This window comes from Dasypus novemcinctus, chromosome X (assembly GCF_030445035.2).
Source record: "Dasypus novemcinctus isolate mDasNov1 chromosome X, mDasNov1.1.hap2, whole genome shotgun sequence".
Taxonomy (NCBI): Eukaryota; Metazoa; Chordata; class Mammalia; order Cingulata; family Dasypodidae; genus Dasypus; species Dasypus novemcinctus.
The window spans coordinates 50,405,442-50,414,448 of NC_080704.1; the positions used below are offsets into that span (position 1 = coordinate 50,405,442).

General features: G+C 39.4%; 1 long non-coding RNA gene across 1 annotated transcript; it reads right to left on the reverse strand.

Moving 5' to 3' along the window:
- Nucleotides 1-645: 645 nt before the first annotated feature.
- On the reverse strand, nt 646-1,047 carry LOC139438031 (uncharacterized). Its single transcript, XR_011647896.1, has 2 exons — nt 979-1,047; nt 646-866 (listed from the first exon to the last, which is right to left on the reverse strand). It is a non-coding gene; the product is annotated as an uncharacterized lncRNA (long non-coding RNA).
- Between the last annotated feature and the right edge of the window lie 7,960 nt (nt 1,048-9,007).

The following is a 9,007-nucleotide window of genomic DNA, read 5'->3' on the forward strand; positions in this document are numbered from 1 at the left end:
AGTTCCTTAAAGAAGGCTGTGTTGATTTTTATTGGGATTGCATTGAATGTGTAGATCAGTTTTGGTAGGATAGACATCTTAATAATATTCAGTCTTCCTATCCATGAACAGGGAATATTCTTCCATTTATTTAGGTCTTCTTTGATTTCCTTGAACAATCTTGTATAGTTCTCGATGTATAAGTTTTTTACCTCTTTAGTTAAATTTATTCCTAAGTATTTGATTTTTTTATTTACTATTGTGAATGGTATTTGTTTCTTGATTTCCTCCTGATCTTGCTCATTATTGGTGTATAGAAATGCTACTGATTTTTGCGCATTGACCTTATATCCTACGACTTTGCTAAACTCATTTATGAGTTCTAGGAGCTTTGTTGTAGATCTCTCAGGGTTTTCTATATATAGGATCATGTCATCTGCAAATAATGAAATTTTGACTTCTTCCCTTCCAATTTGAATGCCTTTTATATCTGGTTCTTGTCTCAGTGCTCGAGCCAGTACTTCCAAGACAATGTTAAATAGGAGCGGAGACAATGGGCATCCTTGTCTTGTTCCTGATTTTATTTATTTTTTTTTCAAAGGTTACTTTTATGTAATGTGAATTTCACTTCCTTTTTTTTTTTTTAAAAAAAAGGTAAAAACAAAAAACAGTAAACATGAGATATATCAAAGCTATGGATAAATGCAGCCAGCCATGGTGGGCCTTGGTTAAAATCCTCGTGGATGAATCATTACCCAAAAGCAATCTTTTCGACATTAATTCAGACCGTCAATTAGTTTCCTTCGTGAGGAAAACGTATCTTTGACTTCCCAGTTCTTGACATCCATGAATACAGCCGGATCCTGTTAACTGAAAAGGAATGCCCACTATTGGGCCAATGAATTACCGGTTTGGAAGCTCTAAGAACTTTGCCCCATTCTCTCTCTCTCTCTCACTACATCACTGAATTTTTACATATAATCTCACTAAAATCCCCACCAGCAAGACTAAGCTGACTGCCAGGAGCAGGAGCCCTCGCCGAAGGACCAGCTGTCTCACAGACAGCGCTGATTTTAGAGGGAAGGATTTCAGGATTTCGCCATTGTAAACAATGTTGGCTTTAGGTTTTTCATATATACTCTTTATCATGTTCAAAAAGTTTTCTTGTATTCCGATCTTTTGGAGTGTTTTTATCAGGAAGGGGTGCTGTATTTTGTCAAATGCCTTTTCTGCATCTATAGATATAATCATGTGGTTTTTTTCTCTCAATCTGTTTATATGGTGTATTACATTGATTGATTTTCTTATGTTGAACCATCCTTGCATACCTGGAATAAATCCCACTTGGTCATGGTGTATAATTCATTTAATGTGTTGTTGAATACGATTAGCAAGTATTTTGTTAAGTATTTTTGCGTCTAGGTTCATTAGAGAAATTGGTCTGTAATTTTCCTTTCTTGTGGTGTCTTTGTTTGGCTTTGGTACTAGGGTAATGTTGGCATCATAGAAGGAATTAGGCAGTGTTCCTTCTGTTTCGATTTTTTGGAATAGTTTCAACAGGATTGGTGTTAGTTCTTTCCGGAATGTTTTGTAGAATTCACCTGTGAAGCCGTCTGGCCCTGGGCTCTTCTTAGTTGGGAGATTTTTAATGACTGATTCTATCTCTTTGCTTGTGATTGGTTTGTTAAGATCATCAATTTCTTCTTTCATCAGTATGGGCTGCTTATGTATTTCTAGGAATTTGTCCATTTCCTCTAAATTGTCATTTTTGTTGGAATATAGTTTTTCAAAGTATCCTCTTATGATAGTCTTTATTTCTGTGGGGTCAGTGGTGATATCACCTTTCTCATTTCTTATTTTGTGTATTTGCATCTTTTCTCTTTTTTTCTGTTAGTCTCGCTAAAGGTTTGTCAATTTTGTTGATCTTCTCAAAAAACCAGCTCTTGGTCTTGTTTATTTTTTCAAGTGCTTTCTTATTTTCTATTTCATTTAGTTCTGCTCTTATCTTTGTTATTTCCTTCCTTCTTCTTCCTATTGGGTTACTTTGTTGTTGTTTTTCTAATTCCTTCAAATGTGCAGTTAATTCTTCAATTTCTGCTCTTTCTTCTTTTTTGATATATGAATTTATGGCTATAAATTTCCCTCTCAGTACCAGGTCATGCTTTTCTTGAGCTCATCCACACTGATCACAGCAGTAGTACAACAGCCAGGCCATTTATGCCCAATGTGAGACTCTTAATGGGCAATATTTGCTCAGAAACTCCCCATTAGCCTGGCCAATACTTTCTCATAGCTACGTGTAGGCTGAGGCTCTTATACAATCTTCCTTCTTCTTTATCTCCTTTCACAGGCATCAGACTTGCAATGTGGTCTGAAGGCTCATCCTACCTATTCCTACTCCTGATAGCTAAAAAACGTGTTTATTAAAATGTCTTCACTTAAGCAGCACTAAAAATTCTAATAAACTAATTGAGCTGGGTTTCCATTAATGTAGTTTTAGAAGTTTGTTCTTGCACTTAGTTCCCTGAAGAAATTAAGACTTTCTCAGTTTTGCTTAAAGGAATAAGATAACGTCTCAAGGCAAAGCCAGAGAGAATGGTATAAATCTAACTTTTCTCAGAGACAAAAAGCTTGACATCCTTGAGCAGCTGGGTGAGAAATGAGCCATGAAGGCCTTGTACCTGCACAACAATATCTAAATTGTGGTTTATTAGCCACTGGAACCAAGGACAAGTGGGATGTGCTTGAGACAACACAGGACTGAGAAATTGCACATACCTTCCTCACAAGTCCTCTGGTATCACTTGTTTTTCTTCTCCCCTACCCTTCTCCTTTGCCTATAGAAACTCTAGCTCCCATTATCACTTTGAACTTGTTTGGGGAAGACTGCCCCAGTTCCTTGCTTGTGCACTCATAATAAATCACCTCACTGAGAAAAATGTTTCTCCTTTTTAGCACTGGATTGGGTGGGCCCTTCTATTGGAAACAGCCATGCTTGTGGTAGCACTCCTGCCTTCATTCTTCCTATGCACTTCTCCCAAAAAACCTCCTACACATGTATATTAGTCAGCCAAAAAGGGGTGCTGATGCAAAGTACCAGAACTCTGTTGGCTTTTATAAAGGGTATTTATTTAGGGTAAAAGCTTACAGTTACAAGGCCCTAAAGAATCCAACTCAAGGTACCATAAGAAGTACTTTCTCACCAAATGTCTCTTGCCCTGTGTTGAAGCAAGATGGCTCTGATATCTGAGGGTTCAGCCTTCCTCTTTCTCTTAAGGTTCCATGGGTCCAGCTTCTTCCAATCTCAGCTATAGGCTGGCATAGGGATCATCACTCCTCCCAGGGCTTGTTTCTTTCCGGGGTCAGCTGCTCTGGTTTCTTCACAAGATCAGCTATAAACTATCAGGTGAATGGCTAGTTTCTCTTCCCAGGGCCTCTACTCTGTCTATGGGGCTGTCTCTCTTCCTTTGTGTATCTTCTCTGTGTACCTACTTCTGTGTTATTTATTAAGTGAAAGATTCTGTGTTATCCTTGAATGAGGGTCTGTTTATATAGCCCACCAAGGGGGAGGGGACTCAACCCTACACCCTAATGACATGGTCGAATCAAAGCCCTAATCTTGACAATTTAATCAAAGGCATCTCGGCTGAATCTAATACAATCAAAGGGTATTATACCCAGAGGAAGGCCAGTTTACAAACATAATCAAATACTTTTTTTGGAATTCATAAATAATATCAAACTGTTACAACATGTAATCTCTTCTTGGTTTCCGCTTTTCTGAAAACCAGAATCAATATATCATCCAAACAAACTCTTTCCAGGGGAGCAGATGTGACTCAGTTGAGCACTTGGTTCCCACATGGGAGACCCCAGGCTCAGACCCCAGTGCCTCCTAAAAAAAAATCAACAACAAGGAAACAAACAAACAAAAAAACCTACTCAGGGGAGCCGATGTGGCTCAGTGGTTGAGCACTGGATTCCCACATACAAGGTCCTAGGTTCAATCTCTAGCCCTGGTACCTTAATAAAAGAAAAATGAAAAGAAAGAAAATGTCCAAAGAAATAATGTCAGAACTGATATTAACAAGAGCTCATGAGATATCTTGAAAATACAAGAGAAACTTAAAACACAATGCCTTCCATTTATATGATGGTAAATGAGCATCTAATTGCTAAAAAGGGTATTCTGATTCAACATTTGACATGGTAAGAACTTGTATATGATATATTTTTATTTAAAAATAACGCTACCCCAGAACCACAAAGGATAGCTTTTCCGGGAACATTCTAAAAATTGTCAAAACTGATGCCTTTCCACTACCAGAGGAAGTTACTTGCAAGTTCAGTCTATAGTGAATAATCCCATGATTGTGGGCATCTGAGTATGGATAAAACAAGGTTAGAATTGCACTCAGAGTGGCAATTTGTCTCAGCACAAAATCTGCTGTTCAAAATCAGGGATATGAATAGATAAATTCAAGTTCTGAAGTCTAAATCTTTAAAGAACCCAGAGATGTTTCTCAGACCTTTCAGTTTCTCAGATCTTCCATGATCAGCATTTGATTCCACATGAATCAGAACACCTAGGAAATAAGTTTCTCATTCATGTAAGAATTATGCCTACTTAAATTAGGAAGAAGTTTCCATCATATAGGAGGAACATGACTGAGTTCTTAGAATAAATTTACTTTCAGGTTCACTGTTGTTTGGAAACACCAGAAAACAGACTACACCTATAAGGCAGAGAGACAGTCATGTTTGTGGGATCTCCCCGACTTGCGCTCCTGTTTACTTCGGATTTTCCCAGTCACTGGATCAGAATCTCTTACCCTGGATCACTTCTTTGGTTTAAAGAAGGATTTGGAAACACAACCCTTGGTTTCTGAGAGAGTTTTAAAAGCATTTAATCAAGCAAACTATCAGAGCAAAGAGTTTTAATATCCTTTGTATTTAGGATAAGGAGAAAGGAAAGGATATAAAGGAAGAAAAACTAAAGGAAAAGGCCATAGGATAGGAAGGTGCAGTGTGAAAGGCCTGGGACAAGACAGACTGGAGAAGTAAGGAAACTTTATCTCAGACCCTATCAGTCAATGAGAAGCACAAAGATTGAAAAGCTTTTTCCAGAGCTAAACTGACATACGCATAAGGCAGAAAGTGTAGCTGCCTAAGGCAAAGAGGCAGATATCAAAGGAACTAATCTCTAAACATTACATCCTAGAAATCACAAAATTAAATAAATGAAGAACAGATTAGCGGTTGCCAGGGTATAGGGATGTGGAGCGGGAAGTAGCACAAAGGAGTTTCTTTATGGAGACAGACTAGATCTGTATCTTAATTACAGTGGTTATTACAAAAATCTGTGATATAATTACATAGATCTATGTGCACATGTGCACACACACGTACACATGCAAAGAATGCATGTAAATACTAGTGAAATCTGAGTATGGCCTATGGATTGTACCAATAGCAGTTTCTTGGTTTTGGTATTGTACTGTATTTAAATTAAAATGTTACTGTGGAGGAAGCTGGCTGTAGGACCCAAGGGACCCTTCTGTACTATTTCTACAACTTCCTTTTGAATCAACAATTATTTCAAAATAAAAAGTTCAAAGTAGCAAAACAACTTTCTCAATAGAAGAACAGCATAAATTCCATGGCAGTATTAAAATTAACTGCTATATAGCATTAAAAATAGACGTCATGGGTTTTTGGTCACAGTATATATTGTACCATGCTGCAAATGTGGTATTTGCAGCTTACAAACATGTTTTTTATTTAATATAAATGGTTTCTGTTTCCAATTAGGCAGTATCTTGTAATCTTATGCAATATTACCCAGCTTTTTTATTATAAAAAAAGAAAAATTAACTTACTGTTGAATATTAAGAAGGGATTCCAGGCACACTTGCACCTGGGCTTTCAGGAGTTACTGGGTTAGAAGAGCTGAGCAAACCTTTGGATCTTTGGATCTTGTTGAGATCCACTGTGGTAGTTGGATTTTTAGCACAAACTCAATGGATTTAAAAAAAAAAAAAAGTTAAGGGAAGCGGATTTGGCTCAATTGATAGAGCGTTCGTCTACCATATGGGAGGCCCAGGGTTCAAACCCAGGGCCTCCTGACCCATGTGGTGAGATGGCCCATGCACAGAGCTGATGTGTGCAAGGAGTGCTGTGCCACTTAGGAGTGTCCCCCACATAGGGGAGCCCCATGCACAAAGAGTGCGCCCCTGCAAGGAAAGCCTCCCCTTGCGAGAAAAGCACAATCTGCCCAGGAGTGACACCACACATATGGAGAGCTGACGCAGCAAGATGATGCAACAAAAAGAGACACACATTTCCGGTGCTGCTGACAAGAATGCAAGCAGACACAGAAGAACACACAGCGAATGAACACAGAAAGAAGACAATTTGGGGCGGGGGGCAGAGAAATAAATAAAAAGTAAATCTTAAAAAAAACAGAATTCTTTAAAAAATTTTTTAATACAGTAAACAATAGTTAAAAATAAAAAAAGTAGAATTGAGCACACAGAAGGAAGAGATCTGCCTAGTGTAGGTTTTGCAGTAACCTGAATACCAGGCCATCTAATCATTTGTGTTTCCCTTTGGGAATGTCAGGTGACAAAATCAAACCCACAATCAAATTTTGCATGGCCACAATAGAGATCCCTGTAATTACACTTTATCTTCAGATCATCCTGCATTTATTTCATAGAGTTTGTGCATGTGCTTGTGCTCACACACCTTGGAAGCAAGCTTTGAGGCTGTGGTGTGGCTCAGGCCACCATCTCAGACTAGCTACCTCTCCATCTGGTTGCTGAGGCCCTAAGCTCTTTCCCCACTGGCCAGGTCACCAGTGTCAGGGCCACTCAAGGACCCATGGGAAGGGCATGTGCAGCTTGCCATGGGCATCAGCAGCAACCTTTAGCTCTAAGTTTAGAAGAAACCAGGAACCACCACGCTTTTCTTTTGGTCAGGAGTGTGGCTCTTTGTTTGAAACAACTTGCCAGAGCAGAGAGTCTCTGTTATTCCAGGCAATTACTCAGAGAAGATCTCTCAGGGCACCTTAGGGTCTGCCCAACAGAAATATATGCAATATATGCAAGTATACATATATTCCATGGGGACTGATTAAATTTAAGAATGTTTTTCTGGGGTACCTACAGCTCCAAACCACCATACTCCACCCTCTGTATTTCCAAAAGACATGTTTCTTCTGCATGCAAAACACATTCATTCTATCAGAATATCCCTAAAGCTTTAAGTCATTTTAGAAACAATGCTTCTTACAAAGTCTCATCATTATCGTCTATGGGTGTGGGTTGTCCTTGGGCAAAATTCCGCTCAGTCTTTGGACCTGTGAAATATAGAGAACAAGTTATCTTCTTACAATATAAAGGGAAGGGCAGGCACAGGATAGATATTCCCATTCCAGAAGGGAGAAATTGAAAAGAAAACAGGAGTCACAGGTCTCATATGATTCTGAAACCCTGCAGGGCTTACTACATTAGATGTCAAGGTCTGAGAGTCATCTGTGGGATGATATTTTGTCCTCCAGGCCTGATAAAGGAGCATTCCCAGCCTTCCCAAGTGCTTTCCCAATGACTATACTCTCCTCAAACACAGGAGTGAAGAAGCCACCCTCTCCAAGCATTGGGATGGCAGGAAAGCTCTCTGCAACTACCACGACACAGGTTTTATCCTCACTGTGCATTGGGGTGATGGCTAAACTCTCCAAAATACCCAGGACACAGGTTCCATACAGTCTGAGCACTAGGGTGGTGGCAATCTTCCTGAACAATAGGGTGGAAGGCCCATCCTTTACACGTGCTGGGGCAGACTCACCCTTTCCATAACATAGGTATAACTGCTCTCTTGGTCTAAGAAGATGTCTTTAGTTCAGACCTCAGTTTCCATGGTTTTCCCTTGATTTTTCCCTTCAATTTATCCCTTCCCTGTCCCTTTAAGTCCAGGCTGGCAGTGGTTCCACTGATACAGATTATGAAAAAACTTGTTGGTTTTGCATATAATACAAAGGGACCTAAATCATCAGACAAAGGAACTTTCTACAGATTCTTCCTGGATAACGGCATTTCCAATCCTGGCTTGCATTGAAATGGCTGACTGGATCTGTGTTTAGTTAAACCCTCACATGCTGTACTATTCTCTGGGGATTCACCTTCTGGAAACTCAGAATTTCCCAAACCATCAGTGTCTGCTTTCTTTGTACCCATCAGTTCAGTTCTCAGCTTATCCCTTTCCTCTTCCATTTTATTACAAGCTGCAAGAAGAAACTAGGCTGCACTTTCCACACTGAGCTTGGAAATCTCCTTAGCTATATAGCCAAGTTTATCACTCTCAATTTCTGCCTTCCACCTAATATCAGAACTCAACTCAGCAAGTTTTCTGCCATTTTAAGATAATAATCACCTTTCCTCGAGTTTTCAATGATACATTCATCATTTCTGTCTAAGGCTTCATCAGAAGCACCTTTAGCATCCACATTTCTACCAGCAGTGTCTTCAAAGCAATCTAGGCTTTTTCTTTCAAGCACCTCACAATTTTTCCAGCCTCTACATATTACTTAATTCCAAAGCCATTTCCACATTTTTGGTTTTTGCAATAGCAGCACCACACTCCTGGTACCAAAATCTATTTTAGCTCTCTAGGCTGCTCAAGCAAATACCAATGCAATGGTCCTGCCTAAACAATGGTATTGTATTAGCTTATGATGTTGAGTCCAAAAGAACATCCAAATCAAGGCATTATCAAGGTGATGCTTTCTCCCCAAACACTGTGGCATTCTGGGGCTGGCTGCTGGTGATCCTTGGTCATTAGCTTTTCACATTGTAAGGCACATGATGGCATCTCCTGGTCTCTCCCTTCTCTGCCAGATTCTGTTTCAGCTTCTTGCTTCCTGTGACTTTTTCTCTGTCTGAATTCATTCCCTTATAAAGGTCTCTAGTAAGAGGATTGAGGCCCATCCTGATTGAGGTGGGATACAACTTAACTGAAATAACATCAT